Source organism: Trachypithecus francoisi, unplaced genomic scaffold, assembly GCF_009764315.1.
Source record: "Trachypithecus francoisi isolate TF-2019V2 unplaced genomic scaffold, Tfra_2.0 Lachesis_group10, whole genome shotgun sequence".
NCBI lineage: Eukaryota > Metazoa > Chordata > Mammalia > Primates > Cercopithecidae > Trachypithecus > Trachypithecus francoisi.
In genome coordinates this window covers 42,014,967-42,042,584 of record NW_022681455.1, presented here as the reverse complement: position 1 = coordinate 42,042,584, position 27,618 = coordinate 42,014,967, and the positions used below count along the sequence as shown (strand labels likewise).

At 41.2% G+C, this 27,618-nt stretch overlaps 1 protein-coding gene across 8 annotated transcripts in view; it reads left to right on the top strand.

The window, feature by feature from the left end:
* The first annotated feature begins 1,446 nt into the window (after positions 1-1,446).
* Positions 1,447-27,618, top strand: part of USP49 (ubiquitin specific peptidase 49) — a 101,420-nt gene continuing 75,248 nt past the window's right edge. For 3 of the 8 annotated variants that reach the window (XM_033217125.1, XM_033217126.1, XM_033217132.1), the window contains exons 1-4: positions 1,698-1,792; positions 5,045-5,126; positions 24,883-25,041; positions 27,465-27,538. The gene's annotated coding sequence lies outside the window, so the exon portion shown is untranslated. Of the gene's footprint in view, positions 1,599-1,697; positions 1,793-2,269; positions 2,994-5,044; positions 5,127-24,882; positions 25,042-27,464; positions 27,539-27,618 lie in introns of those variants that run through there. The other 5 variants (XM_033217128.1, XM_033217127.1, XM_033217131.1 and 2 more) reach the window with 5 other exon arrangements.

The following is a 27,618-nucleotide window of genomic DNA, read 5'->3' as shown; positions in this document are numbered from 1 at the left end:
CTCCTGACCTCGTGATCCACCTGCCTCAGCCTCCCAAAGTGCTGGGATTACAGGTGTGAGCCACCACACCCAGCCTCCGGGCCACACTTTTGAGAACACTGATCTAATACATGCTCACAGCACTGAGAAACTTTTCCTCCTGTATTGCTATTCTGGGAGCATCCCTTCCATTAGAAGTTTTAAGTGGCTCCCAAATTCTTCACTCAGCAAAAGCACCTTGTTATGGGACTAACATTGAATAAGTAACAATCTTTCTTCTCCAAGATTTTTCTTGGGGATTGCTGAGTAAGGGAATAAGACAGATAATTAGAGTTATAAGGTAAGAATTCCTTAAAAAGAATTATGTTAACTGTGATGGACGAGAGAGAGCTAAATTCTGAATCTAACTCTGAGGTCTTGAACCTCATGAAACACTCCACTTCCTCTCCTTCTATCAAACCTCTTTTAAAAGTGCAAGTTATTAATAAATTGCCTTCACAGCGCCTGGTCCAGGCATTGTTTCCCCCCTCCTATTGTGTGTGGGTTGTTTTTTGTGCTTACCTAGTTCTCCTATTTACAGATGTGTAACTTGAGCCACCACTGTAGCTAATGTGTGTTTATTTTACTTGTCCTTATATTTAAATGTAAGTCTTTATCTGCCTTAGCTATGTGTTGGATGTTGAGATTGTTGATCTTATTTTGGGAGACTCCCATCCTCCCCGCCAACCCCGCAAGTAGTTTCAAGACAGTGCACCTAGGAGACTGCTTAGGAACCAAGCCTTTTGTAGCTTAGGTGCTGTTCTGTTTCCCAACGGTGTCCATCCCCATCCCTCCAGAAAGAAGTCCTTAGGACCAGTACCAACTCAGTCTGGTTTACTTCCCAAGCTCTACAATTTGCTGAACTTCATCAGTTCCGGCAGCTCTCCTCTAACTTGGGAATTTACCTAAAACGGCTGCATCTCTCTTGGGTCATCAGTGGCAAAAGCCAGACACGTGCTCGCCCGCCTCGGAGCCAATAGTAACTTGCTGCTGCCTCCGGAAACCCCACGGTTTGCGGGCTGCTGCTTTAGGAACAACACAGAAATAACAAAACAAAACGTATGGACGGGATAGTGAGAAAACCTTTTTCCTTCGCAGTGGGGAGAGGTGTTAAAGGTGAACCCAAAAAAGTATGGGAAACTCATGTAAAATACCTTTACAGTTCCCCGGGAAGAAGGGGGCGGAGATGGGCTCGGGAGCGTCTCTGGCCCTTTAAGAAGGAGGGACAGACATAACAGTCTGTACCTTTAAGAGTCTCTTTGTCTGGAAACCTTCTTATTTACCCTCCTGTGCTTCAACCAAACTTCGACCAGTCATTCACAACGCCCCCCTACGCCGCCGCTCCTTACGCCAGGCTCAAAGCGGCCGCGCGTTTGTGGCTGACCCTAAACTTTGCGCCTACGGCGCGAACCCTCGGAAAGGGTGCCGGTGCCGGGGTCGCGGCCCAGCGCTGCGCTGTTGGCGCAATGCAGGGCCCCAGGGGCGGGGCTCCAGCGGGCGGGCCAATAGGTGGGTAGGGGGCGGGGCCGCGTTCGGTTGTCTCGCGCCCTGGTGACAGCTCGCGCGTGCTGATGATGGCGGTAAATAGAGGGGGCCGGGGGAGGGGACGGAGGCGGTGGGGAGGTGGCAAAGTGGGTAGCTCCAGGGGGTAGCGGGGACGGGGGCCGGGGAGGCCGCGACGGCCAGGGAGCCCATTCTAAGACTCGGAGGCGGGGATAGGAGTCTCCGGCTCACTAGCCCTCCCCTTTAAAGAAGCAAAATCCTCACACACCGGGTGAGGGGCGACAAAGGCAGCGCGCGCCTTGCGGGCGGGAGGAGCTGCGGTAGGGGGCGGGACCGCGGCGCCGGCGGGCTGGGGGCGCCCAGGGCGGGGGCCGCGGGAAACGAGAGCCGGGAGTCGGGGCGCGCCGGCGTCTTATTTTGGCGGGGTGGGCGACGGCTGGGTTGGGGCAAAAGCCTTGAAGGGAGAGGGAAAGGAAGGCTTGGGGGCGATGGGGGGAACCGGGTTGAGAATGAGATGAGGAGGATTAAGGGGAGAAAGGGTTAGAAGCCAGGGAGAGGAGGAGTGAGAAAAAGCCAGCCAAGGAGGTAGGAAGGAGGCAAAAGCCAGGGTGGTGGACGTTAAGGAAGCCGGGCAGGGAATGAGGTTAGGGCTGGGAAAAGGGATCGTGGGGTTAGGTGTAAGAGCAGGGGTTTGAAGGGGAAAGCTTCGTAGGGGATGGTGGTGGGGTGAGGGGTACCGGGATAAGTGTTGGAAGTGGAAGACAAGGAGGGGCAGAGCTGGGGTAATAGTTGGGAGTAGGAAAGAGAGAGTGATTAAGAGCCAGACGTGACAAGGGTGTGAACTAGTGCGGAGCGAGATGAGCTGAAGGACTAGGACCAGCGGTGTGGTGGGAACTGCTGGCGAGGTTCTGAGAAAGGAATGGGTTAGTGGGTGGGCGATGGATGTAAATTCTGTAAAGTGAGGGGGGGCAAATGAGACCTGGATTGGAACCAGGTGGAGTCCGGAATAAGAGTGTGGTGGAAGGGCGAAAGGAAACAGATAAGAGATGGGTGTCTGTAGGACAATTCTGGGAGCAGAAAAGCTGAAAGGAAACTAGAGTTAGGGTGTAAGAAGTGATGGCTATCTGGGACCAGGATAACTGGGGAATTACGTTAATTGAAGAGGTTCAGCAAGATCCAAGGTGAAAACAGTGAGGTGAAGAGACAAGGCTAAAAGCAAATGGTGAGAGGAGCAGGAAGAGATGGGCCCCAGGATTTAAAGGATGAGATGGGGAGTAAGGGAAGAGAAGGGGGCTAAGGGAAGCTCGGGGAGTCCTGATGGATGTAGAACTGGGGTAGACTGCACGGGGGTGGGAATCGAATGTGCATGTTGTGAGGAGTTGCTCCAGAAGGTCTGCAAGGGTCAGGGCAGAAATGCTGTAGTAAAAGATCAAGTGTAAGAGAGCCTTTGGTGCAGAAGAGAAGGAACCATGGTGAGTGAAAGGGGACCTAGAGACAGGGGTAAAGACTAAAAAGTAAGGGCAGAGATGGGGGGTGCAGGAAAGGAATTCTTTGTTGAGGAGAGAACTGTGTGTTGAAACTGTGAATCCTTTTGTCCCTAAAAGTAGGAAATTCCAGAAACCTCTTTCTCTCTTCAAGGAATCTTGAATCCACTTCCACCCTTCATTGCTTTTGATTTGACTTTCCTGTCCACTTTGAAGAAATGAGACTCATTTTGATTTGATTTTTTTCTTGTATGGATGATAAAGCGTAAACTCTGGGTGTTGAAAACCTCTGCATTTCACTAGTGTTGTGATATTGCGGGGAAAGGGTGTGCTTATTTAGAGTGTACTCGAGTGATGTGATAGTTCTGGTGTTGTAGGAGTGCTGTACCTGACAAGTGCTGGGCTGTGTTTTATGGACAGCATTTTCATTTTCCATGGAGAACACACTGTTGTTGGGATAGAGAAAGAGAATCTGTTTGTTTTGATTAATCAGCCAGGTTTCTGCTTATCGTTTTCAGTGGCTGGAGAATGTTAAGAAGTCATTTCAGAGAAAGGCAAATAACCAACCAAGGAAGTTTACTGGAGGAGAGATTTAAATCAGAGCTGAGGGCTTTGAGTTCCTGAGCTGCCTTTAGCTTTGGGTGGGACGTTTCATGCTGTAGTTGGTAACCCACCCATTTAACAAAATGGAATAAAGAAAGGGAGAATTGTAGAGTAGTGGAGGATTTTAGAGTAGCAGACTTATTTTTTAGGATAAATACATTTATGAGTAATTTTGATGGAAAAACATCTCTACAAGATAATATTGCACGGTGGATCTTTGGACAGCTCCACTGCCTTTCGTGTTTTATGGTTGTGAATAAAGAAGGCCAGATTAATACTAATTTTCTAGAAGCTTTTGATTTTTAAGACACCTTTAGAAATGAAAAGGAAAATAAGAAATTTGGGGCAAAACTTGAATTATTCTTACTTAGAATTTTGTTTTAATTATTTTATTCAGAAGCTTTTACATTTAGCTAAGAATATGAATGAATATTTGTTTTGCATTTGATGGTGCCAAAGGATAGCATATAATTTACTTAGGGAAAAATGCAAACAGTTGTTGAGAATCTTGTTTGGGGTTATTTCATTATGTACACTCAGATGCACAAAGAGACTTTTTTATTTTCAAAGTTGTATAAATTTTGGATTGACACTCTTTTGCTGGTGTTTGTATAAATAGCAAAGATTAGGTTTATGACATTCATAATAGTTAACAAAGATTATATTTTGATTTGTGAATTTGAGTAACAATGGTTATTAATGTATATGAATAATTTAGAAAACTTTCTGCATTCAGCTACTGTGTTAGTGGCATAGTATTTAGTTTATGGTTTGTTTCCTGGGTTGTATTAAGCAAGTGTTCAAGGTGACTAGATGTATTTAGCAATTTAACAGAGGATTTTGGTAAAAATTACTATTTTTGCCACTACATTTTAAAAGGATTAGTTTGATACGTTGACTTTCAAGATTAAGAGTAACTTTGATATGAGGCACTTGTTTCAGTGAGATGTGTGTGCATATTCTCTTTATAGATGTGTTTGGGCTGGCATTAGGATGTATTCTATATGGTATTGCCATGTTTATAATGTAATCGTTTTATGCTCAATATCTTTATATAATCGATTATAAACTTATTTGATATTGGTAAAGAAGAAAATATAACTGTAAGATCAGCCAAGGGAAAGAGTGAGTCCTGCCTTTTGTTTCTGTATGCAGCGGCCTCAGTGTGCTAAACCAGAGCCTCATTGTCAATGGTTATTTCTCAGTCGCTATTTCTAAAACTGAAAATGGATTTTTAAAAATTGAGATAATGCTGTTTATCAATAAGGACTCCAGTGATAAATTTAAGCTTTATTTTCATTTGTTCGTCAAGTACAGTTCTACCCAATTTAACTTTATTTTGATTATAATCTTATTTGCTAAGCAAAAGCTTTTAAATTTTTATTTTTAGATTTATTAGGTTGTACATAATTAAATGTTTTCCTGGTTAATTGTAGATTCTTTGGATGGGAAGAGACCTTGAAAGGACCTCTAGTTTATGCAGCAACTCCAGTCAATATCCCACTTAAATAATTCCAGGTAGATAAAAATTTATCCTATTTTTTAAAACAAATCTTCAGCAGTAATGTGGTAACCTCTAGATAATCTTTGCAAGCATTTAATAATTTATCTATCAGGAGAGTCTGCCTTCTCTCTAACCAGCACATGTTTAATGCTATATATTTGTTTGTTTCCTCTTGTCCCATTCTCAATTTTTGAGTAAAAAAATCTGTGTACTTTTGTATTTATAAGACCTTAGTTCTTCATAAACTTAATAATAGTAGCCAGCACACATATAATGCTTTTGTGCCAGATTCTTCTGTAAGCACTGCAAATTGTAACTTGTATACTCCTCAATAGCAATCCTATGAGGTAGGTACTATTACTATTCTCATTTTACAGGTGATGAAATAGAGTGTCCTTGAGATTAAATGATTTGTCCAAGATTATACTCAGACATTCCTGCAAGTATTTATTTGGTAGTTAATTATCTTATATTACAAATAATACTATGTTTTGTTAAATAGTAACCCAGTGATACATTTAATCTTTATTTTAGTTCAAAAGTTAGAGTTCTAAGTGGTGGGATGGGATTCCAACCTTTGCATTTTGCCAGCAGAGTCTGTGCTTTGGTTTTACCTCTGGTTTGCCTGTTGTGAAGTTCTCCCTCACCATGCTCTTCTTCAGATTCAACGCTTAACAAGTCTTGTTTGCCAATCTTTAAAAATTATCCCTGTAGTCCTGTTACTAACCTTTTATCCGTTCCTTTCTAGATGGGGAACCTGGGGTAAACACTATAACGATTATGTATAATGTAAAGATTACATCGAGGTTCTTGCATGCTTCTATTTTTTCATTCCAAAACTGTATTTACAAAACAACCCCACACCAATAAAAAAATGCCTTACTGCATTGCAGATTACGCATCCAGGAAACTGCCCTGGACTTGTTATATACTATGACGTGTTTACAGTTGAAAGATTATTGTTGTTTGAAGAAAAATGAATTTTTTTCTGACTTCAGATTTCAGTGCAAATATCCATAAACAAAACCTGGTTATACCCTCACTAATTTTTTACTATTTTCTCTTTATGTGTGCCTAAGTGATATACCAATTCCCCCATACGTTATTATTGTTATTATTATTTTTGAGACAGAATTTCGCTCTTTCACCCAGGCGAATGCAGTGGTGCCATGTCAGCTCACTGCAGCCTGTACTTCTCTCGGACTACAGATGTGTGCCATCACACCTGGCTAATTTTTGTATTTTTTGTAGAGACAAGGTTTTACCATGTTGCCCAGGCTTGTCTCGAACTCCTGGGGTCAAGCGATCCGCCCACCTTAACCTCCCTAAGTGCTGGTATTACAGGTGTGAGCCACTGTGCCTGGCTCCCCCATACTTTAACTGGTTAAGCAAATTGATCCAGTCTTTTTTTTTTTTTTGAGATGGAGTACTGCTCTGTAGCTTAGGCTGGAGTGCAGTGGCGCCATCTTGGCTCACTACAACTTCTGCCTCCCAGGTTCAAGTGATTCTTCTGCCACAGCCTCCCTAGTAGCTGGGATTACAGGTACCCACCACCACACCCAGACAAGTTTTTATATTTTTAGTAGAGACAGGATTTCACCTTGTTGGCCAGGCTGCTCTCAAACTTCTGACCTCGAACTCCTGACCTCAAGTGATCTCCCAAAGAGTTAGGATTACAGGCGTGAGCCACCGTGCCCAGCTGATCCACCCATTTAAAAAAAATAATTAACAATTACTGAGTGTTTACTAGGTGTCCAGCATTAACTGAGTATGTGAACTGTTTGAAACTTGAAACAGCCCTATGAGAGAACTTCTGTTGTTAATACTCTATTTTTTGGTGACTGTTGATTTTATTACAATTTTTTAAATGTATGGAAAAGTTGCAAAAATGATACAAGAAATTCTGTATACCCTTACTCAGTTTTACCAATTTTTTTTCATTTTGCCCCATTTGCTTTATCATTTTCTCTCACTTGAGTATTTTTAAACAAGTCAGATTGAAGAAGATGCATATGAAGACCTTAATTTTAAGGAAGAAAAAGGGAGAATGTTTTGAGTATTTCAGAAAGTTTAGTTTGTATTTGATTTCAGTCAAATACTTGAAGCAAAGGAATCTCAAGATTGGGTTTAGAATGGACTTTGTGTTTTTATGGTCTTGTCTCCAGTACATTCTGAGATTCTTTTACTTGTGAATGATGGGTTTTCAGGTCTCTCCCATTAGAAAAAACTCTATCATAGTGTACCCGTCTGTTGGGAACCTGTTTAGCATGTGGCGTGGTGTGCTTATGCATGAATGTGTCCTCAGGACATGCTAGCTATGGAGGTATGGGTGATTATTGTGTGAGAAACAGGAGCCATGGGGCCTTTCAACACCACAACCAAGAAATACATAGGTGAAATACATATTTTAAAGACTCTTATGTAGCTTCAAGGAGCTGGAAAAGATCAAAATGCAAAATGTATTGCTTTAAGACTATTGGTTGGCTAAGTGTGGTGGCTCACACCTGTAATCCTAGCACTCTGGGAGGCTGAGGCAGGTGGATCCCTTGGGGCCAGGAGTTTGAGAACAGCCTGGCCAACATGGTAAAACCCCACCTCTACTAAAAATACAAAAATTAGCCAGACATGGTGGCACGTGCCTGTAATCCCAGCTACTCGGGAGACTGAGGCAGGAGAATCGCTTGAACCTGGGAGACAGAGGTTGCAGTGAGCTGAGATCAAGCCACTGCACTCCAGCCTGGTCAACAGAGTGAGACTCTGTCTCAAAGAAAAAAAAAAGAACATTGCTTGGGATTAATACAAATAGGTTTGCCATATGATGAGGGGATGAATGGAAGTATCTTAATATTTTATTACCTTCCCCCCAAATAAACTTAAATTTTGAGAGTCTTTTCTGTTGTTGTCACATAAGGAAATTTAACTGACTCCCTTCCCATCATTTAATCTTCATTAAAATGATGGCCTTATTCGATAAACTTGTGACCTGAAGGAGGTCCTCTCAGAAGTGGAAGGAATATTAACTATATTCTGACAAATGTAAAATACGGCACTTGTGGCTGGGCGCGGTGGCTCACACCTCTAATCCCAGCACTTTGGGAGGCTGAGGCAGGCAGGCGGATCACCTGAGGTTGCAAGTTCAAGACCAGCCTGACCAGCATGGAGAAACCCCGTCTCTACTAAAAATACAAAATTAGACGGGCGTGGTGGCGCTTGCCTGTAATCCCAGCTACTCGGGAGGCTGAGGCCAGAGAATTGCTTGAACCAGGCAGGCGGAGGTTGCGGTGAGCCGAGATTGTGCCATTGTACTCCAGCCTGGGCAACAAGAGTGAAACTCTGTCTCAAAACAAAACAAAACAAACAAAAAAACGGCACGTGTGGGCTTCTTTTCCTTTTTCCGCCCTCTTTAAGCAGTTATCAAAGCTATGAAATATAGCTCTTTGTTAAAGCTGATGGTAGGCCAGGCACGGTGGCTCACACCTGTTATCCTAGCACTTTGGGAGGCCGAGGCAGTTGGATCACTTGAGGCCAGAAGTTCAAGACCAGGCTGGCCAACATGGTGAAATCCTATCTCTACTAAAAATACAAAAATTAGCTGGGCATGGTGGTGCATGCCTGTAATCCCAGCTACTTGGGTGGTTGAGGAACACGATTTGCTTGAACCCGGGAGGCAGAGGTTGCAGTGAGCTAAGGTTGTGCCACTTCATTCCAGCCTGGATGACAGAGTGACACTCCGTCTCAAAAAAAAAAAAAAAAGCTAATTGTAATAATTAAAAACACTCCCCCTTTCATAAGGATGAAAAAATTACAGATTGTTTGGAAAGCATTCTTTCTAGTCATGTGTTATTGTTTTGGAGACATGGGCTATTTTTAAAGACTATAATACTATCCCTTTTCCATTCACATGTTAATAGAAGTCTGGAAAGTAAGGCATTCTCCTGAAATTTTCAGGGTTTTTTATTATATGTCAAGTTGTAAACAGCATTCTGTGACAGGTATTTTCTCTCTTTGTCTTTTATTGAGCTAATTAGTGATTTACACTCTAGTAGCATCTCTTCCAGCTTTACTGTGTGAAAATGTCTGCTACTCTGTGCCTTCTATGCAGCCAGGGCTGGCAAATGATTGAGGGCAGATGTTGGTTAGCACATCAGAAGGATCAGGGATAAAATTCATTTTTCTTTTGTATTTTTAAAGATATGTTTTAAAGGCTTTTGTCTATGTCCTTGCCCCACTCCATTATCCCCTACCCTCATTCAAATAGGAATGTTATGACCTCCGTAACCCAGAGCTACTGTTCTTGATTCAGTTTTGGATTGTTTTCTATCCTGTTCCCCACCCCCACCGAAACGTTGTGTCGTGGGATTTAGGGAGGATTAGCATGGCAGTCTGGCATAGTTTAGAGCCCAGGAAGCTGGTCTTCACTGCTCCCTCCCATCATCAGAATACAGAGCTTTCAGTCATTGTCTTTAGAACCCAGCAGTGCTTCTCTTGCTGGGCAAGTTGCGTGAAAGATGGGAGGGCAGCACTGTTGCTAGTGAGTTAGAAGGATACTTTTGTATGATGCTCGTATCTTTCCAAAGGAAGGATAGGCTCTGCTGTTGTGTTAGCTTTTTCAAAATGCAGCAGAGAATTTTGGCAAAAAGATAATTTATAGCTTGGCTTTAGCATTTTGTCGCATTGGTGTCCTGCTCTTTCCTGCCTCCTGCTCTGTCTTTCAGTCTCTAACATGGGAAAGATGTGTAGGATATGTCATGTGCTCACTTGGATGGACCATGTGGGTGCATTAAAATAGCAAGAGCTTTGACTTTGAAATAAAGTCTTTAAGGATCAATTTGTTTTGTAGATATAAATTGTAGTTGAAAATGAAGAGTAGATAGGGGTTTGCTGATTTACCAGCTTTTTTTGAGACGGAGTCTCTGTGGCCCAGGCTGGAGTGCAGTGGTGCGATCTCGGCTCACTGCAACCTCCATGTCCTGGGTTCGAGTGATTCTCCTGTCTCAGCCCCCAGGGTAGCCAAAACTACAGGCAGGCACCACCATGCCCGGCTACTTTTTTGTATTTTTAGTAGAGATGGAGTTTTGCCATGTTGGCCAGGTTGGTCTCAAACTACTGACCTCAGGTGATCTGCCCGCTTCAGCCTCCCAAAGTGCTGGCATTACAGGCGTGAGCCACCATGGCCGGCCTTGATTTATCAGTTTTGAGCCCAGACCTTTCTAGAATGCCAGGTAATTTATGGTACTTATTTTTGCAGTTATGGATACTAACTTATCAGGACAATAAGGTCAAAGTCCTTGTTAAAGCTAATTAGATTCTACTTGACCAAAATTGGAGGTAGCCACAAAGAAAATCAGGTAAGAAAATGTATGAATTGCTCAATTCAGCCGTCATTACTAATAGCTTTATGATCATAGACATATAGCCCTTGACAGCAAATCAGCATTTATGAACAGAGGTCATCTCATTTATGTAGGCATTCATAGAGTATGTAGGACTGTATTAATGTTATGTTTTTATAAATCAGAATGCCAAGAATATCCCTATAGATGGTCATTGCTAACATTTACATCTTTCACTCTCCTTTTTTTATGTTCTGATATAATCACCTGTATCAATTGTATGCATGGCTATACACTGATTGCATGCTTGTATCTAAAAGAGGTCAAAGGTCAGGTTAAAAACATTGCATATAAAAAAGTAAAATATGGTCAACTGATTAGAGGAGGGGTCTTATAAGTAAAGATGAGAAAGCAAACATATCACTGTGGAATTGAATATACTCTTAAAAGAAATATTTTAGAAATGTGTGACATAACGGCCAGGCGCGGTGGCTCACGCCTGTAATCCCAGCACTTTGGGAGGCCGAGACGAGGAGGTCACGAGGTCAGGAGATCAAGACCATCCTGGCCAACATGGTGAAACCCCGTCTCTACTAAAAATACAAAAAATTAGCCAGTTGTGGCGGGCGACTGTAGTCCCAGCTACTTGGGAGGCCGAGGCAGGAGAATGGTGTGAACCCGGGAGGCGGAGCTTGCAGTGAGCCGAGATTGAGCCACTGCACTCCAGCCTGGGTGACAGAGTGAGACTCTGTCTCAAAAAAAAAAAAAGGAATGTGTGACGTAACTTGAAGAGCTTATAACAATGCATTCCAAGTGAAAGGTAAGTGTGCTTTAATGAAGACATCAGTCTCATCTGTGAGTGGCCTCATTGTCTACTCCATACTGAAAATCCCAAATTGGGCCCAGTGTGTAGTTTACCTTGTTATCCCAGCACATTGGGAGGCCCGTGGGAGAATCTCTCTTTTTTTTTTTCCTGAGGCGGAGTCTCACTCTGTCCCCTAGGCTGGAGTGCAGTAGTGTGATCTTGGCTCACTGCAGCTTCCACCTCCCGGCTTCAAGCCATTCTGCCTCAGCCTCCTCAGGAGCTGGGACTACAGGTGCATGCCACCACGCCTGGCTAATTTTTGTATTTTTAGTAGAGACAGGATTTCGCCTTGTTGGTCAGGTTGGTCTCGAACTCCTGACCTCAAGTGATCCACCTGAGTGGGAGTGATTGCTTGAGCCCAGGAGTTCAAGGTTACAGTGAGATATGATTGTGTGCTGACACTCAGTAATCTAAATCTGATTGCAATTTTAGAGCCTTATAGGCAGATATTGTCCTACTACTGGTTGCTATTATTTTCCTTTCCCAGTATTATCATGTATACTAGCTAACATTTGGAACTTGTGGCCTTTCATTAGGAGACATCTAAAAAGGGGTGAACAAGTAATTTTTTTTTTTTTGAAAATGTTATTCTCAGTGCCCAGGGAATATGGAATAGACATGTCACTCTACACTGAATGCGTTAATCAGTTTTTGTTAGCAGCATGGCATAATGAGCATATTAACTACAGCACCTACGTTGGCAGCCAGCAGTCTGCTTGTGACATCTTTTAGAAAACAGAAGTCTGGTGAGAAGTGTTCCTGAGCAGTTGAAATATTGTCGGGTGCAGAGGGAGGGCATTACATAGGACAAATAAAATAGAAAAAATTTATCCTCCAAAAAGTAGTTGTTTCACCGCTGAAAGCTATGAGAAAAGGCATTTTATCTGTGGATTGAGATGTGGCTGTCTAATTTACGTTGGACTTATAGAGTTCTTTTTGTATTTTGATTTTTCATTTAACTTTATCATTTAAACTTCAAGGTACATTTCTATTTGATGAAAAAAGTTTTGTAAAACATTTTGAGGATGGTGAGTTTCTCATTTTTTAGTATATATTATATACTACTGTAAATTGTTTTTCCCTTCCACTTCCAATTAAAACATATCTGATGTAAAAAAATACCTTCAGAAATAAGAAGTTTCTATTTAAGCAGAGTTCTTGGCACTTAAGAGGTGTTCAATAAGTTTTTATGGAATAAATTAATGTATGCATGAATGAAAAATGTTATTCTGAATTTGGACTTCATACTCCTATAATTTGGGTACAGTATAACATTGGTGTTCAAAGGCTTTCTGTTCAACCCTCATTCCCATGTCTATTTTCCTCCCCACCTCACAGTCATACTCTCTAATGTGTTTGGTATGTCCTTGATTCTGTATGCATCTTTGTAAAATACTTACTGATTCTTTTGGTATATGTATTTTTAATTACAAAATTGCTCATTACACTACACTGTTGTAGAATTTGGCTATAGAATTCTCCTTGTAGAAATGCTGTAGATCTTACTCTGGTTTTTACTTTTTTCAGTGAGCACTATGTTTTAAGATCTATGTATGAGCCGGGCATGGTGGCTCATGCCTGTAATCCCAGCACTTTGGGAGGCCGAGGCGGGCAGATCACGAGGTCAGGAGTTCGAAACCAGCCTGGCCAGCATGGTGAAACCACGTCTCTACTAAAAATACAAAAAATTAGCTGGGTGTGGTGGTACGCGCCTGTGGTCCCAGCTACTCGGGAGACTGAGGCAGGAGAATTGCCTGAACCCAGCAGGCGGAGGTTGCAATGAACCAAGATTGCACCACAGCACTACAGCCTGAGTGACAGGGTGAGACTCCGTCTCAAACAAAACAAAACAAAACAAAAAAAACTGTTAATGTGGATGTAGATTTAGCTAACTGCTTCTAGCTGCAGCATAGTATTCCGTGGTGTGCATCTATTCCCATAGTGATGGGCACCTAGGCTACCGTTAACAATGCTACCAGTAACAGTCTTGCACATGTCCATTATGGACATGTTTGAGAATTCTCAGGGACACAGACCCAGGAGTAGCATTGCGGCATAAGTACTATGAGGCTGTTGAATGGTTATATAAGCTAATAACAACAAGCATTGTGTTCCTATAACCGCCCCCCCAACACTTGGTATTGTCCACATTTCTAATTGTGACCTTTTAGTAATGTCTCATTTTAATTTTAATTTTGTTTATTTATTTATTTATTTTGAGATGGAGTCTCACTCTGTCACCCAGGCTGGAGTACAGTGGCACGATCTCGGCTCACTGCAACCTCTGCCTCCTGGGTTAAAGCTGTTCTCCTGCCTCAGTCTCCTGTGTAGCTGGGATTACAGGCGTGTGCCACCATACCTGGTTAATTTTAGTAGAGATGGGGTTTCACCATGATGGCCAGGCTGGTTTCGAACTCCTGCCTGACCTCAGGTGATCCACCTGCCTTGGTCTCCCAAAGTGCTGGGATGACAAGCGTGAGCCACTGTGCCCGGCCTTTTTTTTTTTTTTTTTTTTTTTTGAGACAGAGTCTCACTCTCCCAGGCTGGAGTGCAGTGGTGCAATCTCAGCTCACTGCAACCTCCATCTCCTGGGTTCAAGCAGTTCTCCTGCCTCAGCCTCCCGAGTAGCTGGGATTACAGGCGTGTGCCACCACACCCAGCTAATTTTTTTGTAGTTTTAGTAGAGACAGGGTTTTGCCATGTTGGCTAGGCTGTTTAATTTTTATTTCTAGTTACCAGCGAGTTTAATAATTTCTTCAATTCTAGTTAGCCATTTTCCTTTGCCTCTTCATATCCTTTGTTTCCTGTATTTTTCTTGTTGATTTATAGAACTCCTTTATATATATAATATTTCTTAAATCCCTGGTTGGTTTTGGACCATATAAATATCATCTTCTGGAGTGTCATCTATTAACTTTGCCTACGTGTTTTTTGTTTTTTGGTTTTTTTGAGACGGAGTCTTGCTTATTGCCCAGGTTGGAGTACAGTGGTGTGATCTTGGCTCACTGCAACCTCTGCTTCCCGGGTTCAAGCAATTCTCCTGCCTCAGCCTCCTGAGTAGCTGGGACTACAGGCGTGTGCCACCACACTCAGCTTATTTTTTGTATTTTTAGTAGAGACGGGGTTTCACCGTGTTAGCCAGGATGGCCTTGATCTCCTGACCTTGTGATCTGCCCGCCTCGGACTCCCAAAGTGATGGGATTTACAGGCGTGAGCCACCGCGCATGGCTGCCTTGGTGTTCTTCATTGAATGGAGATTCTTGATTTTGATATAGACACATCCATCATTTTTTAGCGTACTGTATTTGCCTTATTACTGCTTCTTGGACTTAGATCATCCAGATTGTCTCCCTAAATTTCTTTTAGCTTTATGGCTTTACATTTCCCCTTAAGTTTTTAAAGTACATGGAGCAATCTTTAGATGTGGTATAAGTTGGATCCAGCCTTATTTTTTTTTTATTTCCCAATACCATCTACTAAACTAGCTGAACTTTCTAGTTGATTTGTAGTAACACCCTTATTGTAAATCAAGTTGCTCACCTTTCTGTTCTATCTCATTGGTGTATTTATCTTGAAGTTTCTTAAAGGGGGCACAGTTAGTAGAGTAGGTATATTTAGCACGGCAGGGCCTGTCCACTCAATGTCAGTAGTGTTGCCCTGTAATTGTGACATCCATGATGGCCCATGCATTTCCAGACACACCCTAGATGAGATCCTGTACCATATCATGTTTATTACTGTGCCTTTCTAGTATTTCTTAAGACATGGCAGGATGGATTCCCTCTCTTTGCTTTTGTTTTTAAAAATTGATATAACTATCTGTGGATCTTTTTTTTCATAAATAGTTCAGATTTAGTTTTTCTAGTTTCCTCCCTCCCCAAAATGTCCTGTTATAATTTTGATTATTGAGATTATAATTTGATTTAGATTAATTTACCAAGATTTGGCATCTTTTTACAAAGTTAAGTCAGTACATCCACGAGCTTGAAAGAGTGAACATACTATTTTATTATTATTTAACTGGAGGAACTATTGGGTATGTATTATGTTTTGTAAGAGAATGGTGTATTTTCTCAAAGTTTAAAAAGGAAAGAAAACCATACTTTATGCAGAAGCGTAAAGTATAATTTTCTTCCTGATTCCAGACTATGAAACAAAAAAAAATTTTTTTAACATTCAACTTGAAAGCTATGGAATATGCTACAGTTAAACCACCTTGCTAATCTATTCTCATTGTCTTCCTTTATGGTAAAAAGTGAGAGCAAATGTTTTTGCCAGAATGTGTTTTAGTTTAATTTTTAAAAATCCCTGGTCAAAATTAATCACTTATCAAAAAATATCAGGTCCAGCTATTTCCTCACTTACAGATTCCCTAGATGCCTTTTCTACCTGCCTGTCCATGCAGAGCCCAACATGTGATCAATAAGTGTGTTTTTGTTCCTTGATGCCGTCAAGCAAAACAAGAAGTATGGTTTTAACACTCATTGATTAGTAGTAGGTGATATTACGTATGTTTAAAAATACCATACGATACCCCTCATTTTGCTATAAAAGGTCAATAGAAAATATAGGTGTTTTACTTTTTTAAGTATTTGGAGATAGAGAAAAGCATATATCCTAATTGAGAAGTCATTTTTTAGGTTTTAGAGACAGTGGGGCAGCAGATGTTTCAGATTTGAGTCTCATCATTATTCCGTAGTTTAAGTCTTTGGGAAAGAACAAGTGACTGATTCTACATGCACCTTGCCTTGTTCTAACAGACTTGCAGTATTTGTGCTTTCCTTTCCTGAGGAAGCATTACAACTTTTTAAGTGTTTTCATTCTGCACCAAAATGTGATTCAGTCAAGTTGTTCTTTTGACTTTTGTTTAGCATCTGTTTGAATGAAAAAGGAATTTTAATTCATTAAGTGATTGACGTAGGTATAAACCATGAACCTTCTCCAGTGACATCATAATATATTAAATATTCTTCTTTTTCTCTTTGCTGGTTTTATGACTGATTTTTGAATATCTATCAGCAAAAACATTATTTCCTGCCCTTAATTTTTTTCAAAGAAAGCCACACATACCATTTGAGTTTTCCAAATACTTTTTGTTTTGCCTTGAAACTCAAACTTTTTTTTTTTTTTTTCTGGTATTTAATGCCATATTTCTAAACAGTAGGCTTATGCTTTTTTTTTTTTTTTTGAGACGGAGTCTCGCTCTGTCACCCCGGCTGGAGTGCAGTGGCCGGATCTCAGCTCACTGCAAGCTCCGCCTCCCGAGTTTACGCCATTCTCCTGCCTCAGCCTCCCGAGTAGCTGGGACTACAGGCGCCCACCACCTCGCCCGGCTAAGGCTTATGCTTACAAAAATCTGTGTAGGGGCTCCGCAGGGTGGCTCACGCCTGTAATATTAGCACTTTCTGAGGCCGAGGTGGGTGGATCACGAGGTCAGGAGTTTCAGATCAGCCTGGCCAACATGGTGAAATCCCATCTCCACTAAAAATACGGCGTGGTGGCAGGCGCCTGTAATCCCAGCTACTTGGGAGGCTGAGGCAGGAGAATTGCTGGAACCTGGAAGACAGGTTGCAGTGAGCTGAGACCACACCACTGCACTCCAGCCTGGGCAACAGAATGAGACTACATCTCAAAATAAAATAATAAAAAATAAATAAAATAAATAAAAATCTGTGTAGGTTCTTTTCTAGACCTGCCCAGCTTTTATCCTGGAATCTACTTCTCTCATATCCTGGGTATTTCTTTTGCCTTCTTATGGAGAACCCCCTGTTTTCCTGGACTTGATATCTTTCTCCTTTGTTGTTTATATTTTAATTTGTGTGGAGCATGTCCCCCAGAAGTTCCTGAGAAAAAGGTACATGAGATGTAAATTTGTTTGGGATTCTGCATATATGAAAATGTCTTTATTTTCTTTTATACTTGATTTATAGTTTACCTGGGTATAGAATTCTAGATAAGAGAATATTTTCTATTTTCTCTGAGTTTATCAGGCATCACTCTATTGGCTTCTAGCTTCTGTTGTTGCTGATGAGAAGTCTGATGATGTTCTGATTCTTGACTATTTTTTTCCTCCCTGGAAATGTTCTGAAATTTTAATACAATTAGCCTCATTGTAGGCCTTGTTTTGTCTGTTATGCTGGACACTTGGAGGGCCTTTTCAATTTGGTAACAGACTTTTCAATTCTGGGAAATTTTCTTGAACTCTTTTTTTTTTTTTTTGAGACGGAGTCTTGCTCTGTCTCCCAGGCTGGAGTGCAGTGGCGCACTCTCGGCTCACTGCAAGCTCTGCCTCCCGGGTTCACGCCATTCTTCTGCCTCAGCCTCCCAAGTAGCTGGGACTACAGGCACCCGCCACCACACCACCAGGCTAATTTTTGTATTTTTTTAGTAGAGACGGGGTTTCACCTTGTTAACCAGGATGGTCTCCATCTCCAGATCTCGTGATCCGCCCGCCTCAGCCTCCCAAAGTGCTGGGATTACAGGCATGAGCCACCGCGCCCAGCCTGAATTCTTAAATTCTAACCAATCCCTTCCTTTTCCTCCTTGCCCCCCGTTTTCTCTGTTCTTCCTCTCGAACTCTTAATACTTGTGTTTGGAATTTCTAGACTGATGAGTCCTTTAATTTTCTTTTCCTATTTCCCGTGTTTTTGTCTCTTTATTCTACTTTCTGGGGGGTGTCTTGAACTTCATCTTAAGACCTTTCTAATTAGTTTTATATTTATGCTGTCATATTTTTAATATTCACGAGTTTTTTTTCTGTGAATGTTGCTTTTTAGTAGCTTTTTCTTAGTAGCATTATTTTTGTTTCATAGATGGGCTAGCTGTTCTCTGACCATGTTCTTTCCTTAGCTTTCTGTAAAATATCTGTTTCCTTAAAATACCTTACTTGTTCATTTCATTTATTTTGATCTTTCATTTAGGGAATTTCGTTAAAAGTATAGCTTTGGCTGTTTTACTTATATTCAGGAGTGAGCCACGAAAAACCTGAAAGCTGGATTTGCCTGAGTGGCAGCTTCTAAAAGTTAACTGGTGGTTTTCATTGTAAGCTGATTAGTCAAGGACCCATATTCTTTGAGAGAACAGCTCTGACAGTCAGTATTTGTGCTTTTCTCTTGACCAGGTTCATCCCCAGAAAGAATGTTCCTATTACCTGCTTAGGGCTTACAAACCTGGCTGCAACATTTGGGAAGCTGAGTGGGGAAAATGGCTAGGGATGTCCACCTTTCTCTTAATCACCATCTTTTTTAGACTGGTGGGCCTGCCCCTAGTTGTGCCTAGTCCAGAGTCTCTCTAGTAATCTTTCCAGAGAACAAACCTCCCATCCTCTGCCCAGCAGCTGCTTGGAGACAGGGTGGCAATCTAGGGGTAGAACTTTTACCCCATTCTCCTTTTTTTAGCCTTGTCTGCTATCCCCACTTTCAGAGGCATTTTGAGTTTTTCTGGTTTGTCTTAGCACAATTCAGTTTGCTTTGGGCTTCTCCTTAACATAGGGAGACCCTCCGTCTCTACATAAAACTAAAAAAAAAATTAGCCAGGTGTGGTGGCATGTGCCTGTGGTCCTAGCTACTTGGGAGGCTGAGGTGAAAGGATAGCTTGCACCCTGGAGTTTGAGGCTGCAGTGAGCCATGATTGCACTACTGCACTCCAACCTGGGCGACAAAGACCCTGTTTCAAAAACAAAACATAGAGGCAGGGTCTCACTCTGTTGGCCAGGCTGGTCTCAAACTGCTGGCCTCAAGCAGTCCTCCCACCCTTGCCTCTGAAAGTGCTGGGATTATAGGCATGAGCCACCATACCTGTCTGACCTATGTTTAAAGTTAGAAACCATTTTTGTAGGATGAGTGCAGATACATAGTTGAGTAACTTCTCAAACAAGGCTAACTTCCAACTAAGTTTTACCACAGGCAAAAAACCTACTTAAATAAATTGTATGTTCCTTGCCACTGATATAGGGATACTAGAATTGCAGCAATTCAAAGCAATTATCTTGGGCCTACGTGTTGCTGCTTCCTTGCTGTGTGATCCTGGGTCATTTCCTAACGAAATTGGGCCCTCTGTGCTTCATGCTGTAAAATTCTGCTGATACCCACCTCATTGTGAGAATTAACTGAGCAAGTGTACATGAAAACACCTCACACAATATGGTATCTAGGAGGAAGTATAATATTCATAAATCTCTTATTAAAATTGTTGCTTTGCTAACAAAATTACTGTATGGTATTTATAAGAAGTGCTTGATAATGACAGAATTAATGATTTTAATGTATGCTGGCAGACTGAACTCTACCAATTAATATTTATTATATGTGGGACATATAAGAAGCAGGATTAGCTTTAAGCAGAGTGATAAAGTAGAAACTATATAAAGGTGATCTTTGTAGCTGATGCTGCTGCTCTACAAACTAAATGGGAATTGGTATTGTTTTTATGTGCATTTATCTTGGATGGCTGAGGAGAATGCAAGCACATTCCTTTGCTCTCAGGTCATGTTATTTTTTGGTGAGAAGGAACTCCCAATCTGGCTAAGATCGTATGTCTTTTAGTTCTTATTAAGCTGTCAGTTAAAATTATAAAGACCCAGATACCCAACACATTTTAGGATTCTTGAATTCTACCTGAATGATGAAGCTCTTTTATCGCAGCCTGCCCCAGAACATCTGGGATGTTTGAATGTCAGTGTTTCTTTTTGCTAGAATGATGATCTAAAGTGTTTGCTTTCTTAGGTAGCGAAGAAAGAATACCTAACATATGTACAACTCTTGCCAGTTTATAATGCACTTACACACATTTTCTTATTTGATCTTTGCAACTCTTTTGGAAGAAAGTAGAGCTGATGTTATATACTTTACAAATGAGAAAGTAGGGATTCTCAAGACGTTAGTGAATTGCCCAAGGCCACACTGGTAATAAGTAGATAACCTGGACCTTAAACTGAAGCCATCTCATTCTAAATCTAAAGCTTTTTCAATCTTTCGTGCTCATATGTCCCTTATACATTAACATATCCATCTAGTATCTTATTACATATGGAAGACAATCAACAGGGCAAGTGGATTCCTAAAGCCATTTTGATCCTAATCATCATACAGCCATTTAGAGAAGGAAATTTATGATATGGGGCCTGGCCATCTTTCAGTCAGACTCTGGATCTTTTATGCATCATTGTAATGATCCCAAATTGTTTTTATTTAAGACAGCTAAAACGGCCGGGCGCGATGGCTCACGCCTGTAATCCCAGCACTTTGGGAGGCCGAGGCGGGTGGATCACGAGGTCAGGAGTTTGAGACCAGCCTGGCCAACGTGGCGAAACTCTGTCTCTACTAAAAATAAAAAAATAGCCGGGTGTGGTGGCAGGTGCCTGTAATCCAGCTACTTGGGAGGCTAAGGCAGGAGAATCGCTTAAACCCAGGAGACAGAGGTTGCAGTGAGCTGAGATCATGCCATTGCATTCCAGCTTGGGCAACAAGAGCAAGACTCCGTCTCAAAAAAAAAAAAAAGAAAGAAAGAAAGCTAAAACAATATGATAATTTTTTTTCTAATACAAAAATATATGTGTGGAGAGATGATAAAATTACCATTTGCAGTGGTAAATACCACATGAAGTTTTTAATGAAAATAGGTACTTAAGAGCTGGGCGGGGTGCCACATGCCTGTAGTCCCAGCTACTTGGGAGGCTGAGGTGGTAGGTTCGCTTGAGTCCTGGAGTCTGGAGTTCAAGACGAGCCTGGGCAACATAGTGAGACCCTGTCTGTAAAAAAAAGTATTTTATAAATGTTAGGCAGCATATTGCCTAGGAAGTAAAATTTAAGATAAATGTCAAAAATGGGGTCCTCAGCCCAGCACGGTGGTGGCCCACACCTATAATCCCAGCACTTTTGTAGGCCTGGGCAGATCACTTGAGGCCAGGAGTTCAAGACTAACCTGGACAACATGGTGAAACCCTGTCTCTACTAAAAATACAAAAATTACCTGGATGTGGTGGTGTGAACCTGTAATCCCAGCTACTTGGGAGGCTGAAGCATGCAAATTGCTTACCTGGGAGGCAGAGGTTGCAGTGAGCTAAGATCATGCCACTACCCTCCAGCCTGGGCAACAGAGTGAGATTGTCTCAAAAAAAAAAACAAACCCAGATCCCCTATCAGTGATTCATTTGACCAGCAGTATATATTAACATGTCCTTTGTACTATGTACTATGCTATGTCAACAAGACACAATAATGGATGATAAATAACCCTTTCTCCCAGGAAGCTCATAGTCTAGGTTGCCATTCCATGTATACTGTAAATACAGCTTTGTGGACTGCATTTCTGTTTAATGGTGAGGAAGCATTTTAATAAATAACTTCTAAGAAGTCAATTCATGTGGCAAATGAACAGCACTATTACCACCTAGATTATTCTGAATCATAGTCAAAATGTGTAAATGCAATCCTTCTACCCTTTGTATTTCACAATAATTCAAAAATCTCTGTTTTGCAGTTTCTGTGCAGAGTCCTTGAGTTTGAACTTAAACCATTATTGAGAGCCATAAATGGACAAAACCCATGGCAAACTAATACTTTTGAATCTTAGTAAAGTCAACAAATCTTGAACCTTTTTTTCATGCTTTCTGTGTGGTGCACTGAAATGTAAAATGTTATATGTTTCTTATTTACTCTGGGCGATATGTACAAAATTTTAGAATTTTAAATTTGAGTGGGACTGGAGATAACATAATTAATCAGTGGCAGAGTGTGGACTGAAACCCAGGCTTCCTGATACCTAGTTTAGTTCTCTTCCTGCTATCCTGTACTAGGCTTTCTAATTTAGCAGCCAAGAGAGATTTAATTGTAATTGCTGATTGTGGTCTCCTTAAAATTTTAAAGTTTTCTTTATTTAGCTGTAAATGCATGTAAATTTTTTCTTTATTTAGTTGTGTGAATTTCCTCTGCCTTGTGTCTTCCAAGGCATTTGGGCTGTTTTAACTTCGATTACGGCTGGTTGCAGTGGCTCACGCCTGTAATCTCAAAACTTTCGGTGGCCGAGGCTGGCGGATCACGAGGTCAGGAGTTCGAGACCATCCTGGCCAACATGGTGAACCCCCTCTTTACTAAAAATACAAAAATTAATCAGGTGTGGTGGCACGCACCTATAGTCCCAGCTACTTGGGAGGCTGAGGCAGAAGAGTCACTTGAACCCAGGAGGCGGAGGCTGCAGTGAGCCGAGATCGTGCCACTGCACTCCAGCCTGGGCGACAGAGCAAAGCTCTGTCTTAATTAAAAAAAAGTTCAATTAGATGGCTGATCATTTATGATTTAAAAAGTCATTTATTACATTGGACTTAAAAATATGTCATTCTTAGAGACTTTGTACCACAATGCAGAGAAAGTATCTAATTCAGGTTTTGAGCCATTGATTCATTGGCAGTGACAATGAGAATATGTTTCCACTCCAAAACAGGATTAGATGCAACTTCCTAGATTATTATAGACTGCCTTGCCTACTCTCACGGCTGTCTTGAGGCACCAAGGGGATATGCGTGGAAGCACTTTGAAAAACATAAAGTGACATAACAGTATGTTTTGCTTTCATTAATGAATCTTCTAATTGTATTAGAGACTTTGTTGTAAGACATTTTGCTATGTGAGCTTATAGATTGAAATAGATTTGGGGCTGAGCGTGGTGGCTCACACCTGTAATCCCAGCACTTTGGGAGGCTGGGGGGGCGGGGTAGATCACGAGGTCAGAAGTTTGAGACCAGCCTGACCAGTATGGTGAAACCCCATCTGTACTAAAAATACAAAAATTAGCCGGGTGTGGTGGCGCGTGCCTGTAGTCCCAGCTACTCAGGAGGCTGAGGCAGGAGAATCACTTGAACCTGGGAGGCGGAGGTTGCAGTGAGCCAGGATGGTGCTACTGCACTCCAGCCTGGGTGAAAGAGTGAGACTCCATCTCAAAAAAAAAAAAAAAAAGAAAGAAAGAAATGGATTTGAATAGGCCAAAAATGTGACTGGGTCAAGGAAAACACTTAAATCCATCAAGGCCTTGCTATTAGTAAAATATGGAGTGTGTGGATAGTGGAAAATAAGTATAGTGTGCTAGTGCCTTAGAATGTAAAGGGAAATAATAGGCAGACTAGAAAATTTTGTCTGTGTTTCATATCCAGCCTCTCCATTCTTTTGTCAGTATGTACTGAAGCACCTACTAAGGACAAGGTACTTTGTCAGACATCAAAGATATTACTTACTATCACAATAAGTAAGACAAGATGCTATTTCTGTCCTCCAGGAACTTACAGGGCAAGGCACTTACAGATGAGATACAGCATAGGTTAATAAATGCTTGTAGTTTGGAATGTGCCACGTTATTGAGCTTGCTGAAAAAGGTGTAATCTTGGTTAAGTTTATTTACTGACTTAAATGTATTAATATTATCTTGGTCCACTTTTTAAACTTTAAAACATATAAAATATACATTAAAATATTTTGAGATAAATATATTTTAAAATATATAACTATCATAAAATATTTTAAAATATGTAACTAAATCTTAAAATATATATAGATACTATATTATGTGTATTTTTAGATAACAGGTCTATTCTACTTGGTAAGTCATCTGAACATTCCATACCTTACTACATTAATATTAGAGAGCTATCAAAGAAAGGGCATTGCTGCTGTGATGTCACCCAGAAGTTAGTTTTTGGTGCCTTCCTCCCGCCTGCCTGCCTGCCTGCCTGCCTGCCTGCCTGCCTGCCTTCCTCCCTCCCTCCCTCCCTCCCCCCCTCCCTCCCCCCCTCCCCTCCCTCCCTCCCTCCCTCTCTCTCTCTCTCTCTCTCTCTCTCCTCTCTCTCTCTCTTCTTTCTTTCTTTCTTTCGACAAGGTGTCACTCTGTCACTCAGGCTGGAGTGCAGTGGTACAATCACACACAGCTCACTGCAGCCTTGACCTCCTGGCCTCAAGTGATCTTCCTGTCTTAGCCTCCCAAGTAGCTGGGACTACAGACTTGTGCCAAAACACACAGCAAATTATTTTTTGTAGAGGTAGGGTCTCCCTGTGTTGCCTAGGCTGGTCTCAAGCTCCTGGGCTCAAGTAATCCTCCTGTCTTAGCCTTCCAAAGTGCTGGGATTGCAGACGTAAGCCACTGCTCCCAGCCTGGTATATTTCTGAAGAGCAGAAACCTGGGTTTGAATCCTTGCCTTGCCACTTACTAGCTGTGGAACTTATGTATGCCACAGTTTCCTCATCTGTAAAATTGGAATAAAAATATCTACCTCACAGTTGTTATGAGGATTGAATTTGTTAATATATGTAACAGCACTTAACTGTGTTTCTGGCACACATTAAACACTGTTATCAGTGTTGCAGGCTATAGTAATAATCATCACCATCATCATCATTGTTATTATTTGGCAGAATAAGAGTAAATTGGGTAAGGTTTCAAGAATGGATTTTCTCCTTTTCAAGCCCTGAAAATTGCTCTAAACTAAAGGTAGACAAAGGAAGGAAATTAAACCTTTGTTGATCATCAGCTATGTGCCAGGCAGTGCACTGGTATTTTACTTGCGTTCTCATTTATTCCTTACACCAGTGCTGTGAAGTAGATTAGAAAACAGGCTCGGAGAAGTTAAGGAAGGTCTTGTAATAAATGGACACCATGATGATGACTGGTCTCTGTTACTCCACATCATGTGCTCTTTTCTTGCATGAGCCAGACAGCCCCTGAGAGTTCAGCATGTTTCAGTAACAGGTAAGCTTGGAATATGGCCTCCTGACTTTGGGAACTTCCTTTCTAATGACCGTTTAAAGGGATGTCATCCACATTTTTAGTTAGTTCCTACTGTAGTGATTTGTTTTATATATCTGTAATTTCACTTCCGACCCATTTAAAAGTATATTGCAGTAGTGTAAATGATATAAGTGGGACCTGGATAGAAAATATTTGAATGTGTGGAATCTTATTAATAGTTTTCAGCGTTGAGCTGCTTTATTATCATTTCCCAGTGTTCAGGATCACCATCGTAATTATTGAAGTTGCTAATCTTCACATTTATTAATATAACTTTCCTAGGGCTTTAAGCCTAAACTCCATATGGTTACGTACATGTCCTAGGTGCTACTTGGTATGGAACTGATTATTATAGTCAGCTTTGGGGGAGCATCCCAAATTAATTGGAATAACTTAGATTTAAATGTAATAAAGTTAACTTTACATTTTTTGGTGTTCTTATATTGAAAGTAGGGTCATTTGAGGGACATTTTATGGATGTGAAACCCCTATCCATAAAGTGTTAGCTTAGCTTTTCATGGATATAGTTGCCTCAGAACCCCCGACCTAGAACTAGAAGTTGTAAGCTTTCCCTAAAAATATTTATTTGCTGGGTTTCATGATCTTGTAACCTCTTATGCTTTCTGGGACCTACTTTCTGGCCTCATGCCACTGATTTGCACCATAGTGCACCCACATGTGAAACTTGGCTCCCTCTTTGATTTTCAGAAAGGCACTATTCACACAGGGCATTTGCAGATTTTGTGTACCTACCTGAAGAAAGGGGCAAAATAGAGGTGGAGTGAGCCTGCCTTTGCATTAATGCAAACAACTTCCCTAGTAAAACATTCTTGTTCTTAAAATGTTTTCAGACCTCCCTTGACCCAAGAGCTTCACCCCCACCTAATCCCAGCTCTGCTCCATTATACTAACTCTTTTCTTCTTCTTATTTCTCTCTCCTCCTCATTCTTCTCCCCATTCCTTTCAGCGATATAAAACCGAATTCTGCCTTGTCTAATGCAGAGCAATTTCCCTTTCTTGACAACCATTCTAGGGTCTTGACAGCCAGCCACTCTGCAGTGAACCACCTACTCCAAGGGAACTGTACATGAGTGATGGGAGCCCATATTATGGGAACATATTTTCTTTTCTTTTTTTTTATTTTGAGATGGACCTCGCTCTGTTGCCCAGGCTGGAGTGCAGTGGCGCGATCTGGGCTCACTGCAAGCTCCACCTCCCGGATTCACACCATTCTCTTGCCTCAGCCTCCCGAGTAGCTGGGACCACAGGTGCCTGCCGCCACGCCCTGCTTTTTTTTTTTTTTTTTTTTTTTTTTTTGTATTTTTAGTAGAGACGGGGTTTCAAGATGTTAGCCTGGATTGTCTTGATCTCCTGACCTCATGATCCGCCCGTCTTGGCCTCCCAAAGTTCTGGGATTACAGACATGAGCCACTGCACCCAGCCGGGAACATATTTTCTTTTTTCTTTTTTTTTTTTTTAAAAAATATATTCTCCAATTATAAAACTTTTAATTAAAAAGTAAATTTTAATGTTGATAATGCAAACTTGTTAAGGGCAGAAAGATAACACATAAGGCTGTTACTTCACACTTGGAGGGTTGCACAGCAGGCTCACAGAGGCGCTCCTCACTTCCCAGACGGGGCGGCGGGCGCCTGGCCGGGAACATATTTTCTTAAAGTTTCTTCCAAGAGGAAATCTGTGTTAGCTGTTAGGGTGACACAATAGAGAATCTTCTTTCCTCTTACAGTGGTGGCCCAGCTTGCCGATCTCAAGCTTAATACTGAGTCCTGCTTCCTGATAAAGTGTCAGAAACCTTAAACATGCTTATACATGTAATTTGTCCAAATCATAAACTCTACATGTCTTTGGCTAATATATTGTCCTTGTATACAGAATATATACCGCTTTTAAAGAAGCATGCCGCTTACATATAGGTCATAAACCCACTTAGCACAAAAGAGTCACCTCATGCCATCTTGTTATTTTATATTTCACTTACGCTAAAATAATTTTAGCTTTTGATATTCAAGTATTTTTGTTACCATGAATTTGTGTGTTTTTTTCTGAGTTTCAGATTGTATGCAAATATAATGTGTAATTTTTAAGACCTAAAACAAATGCAGAAGTGCATTTTTTCAGGAAGTAAACCTTTAATACTTCCATTGATAGATCAGTCTACCCATAAGTGACTGACTCTTTGGTTACTCTTAGCTAAAAAGAAAGATCACAGTTTTTTTCACTGTTACATCAGTTTTAAGGACTTGTCGGGAGTTTAATGCATTGTAATATACTGGTCCTTTTTTGAATTTGTAATTACAATTCATGAAATTGCTTTTTTCTTGCCGTGTATTAGCCCAGCCTTACAGATGGTTTCCCACTTGTAGGTAATAGAGAAGAGGAAACCTAACCAATGACTGTGGAATAATATGGAAGAAGATGGAAAAACCTTGTTTAATGGGTAAGAAATAAAAACTGTAATAAAATGTTATTATGAAAGCTATTTATAATAATAGTATTATGTGTGGCTGAGGTTGGCAT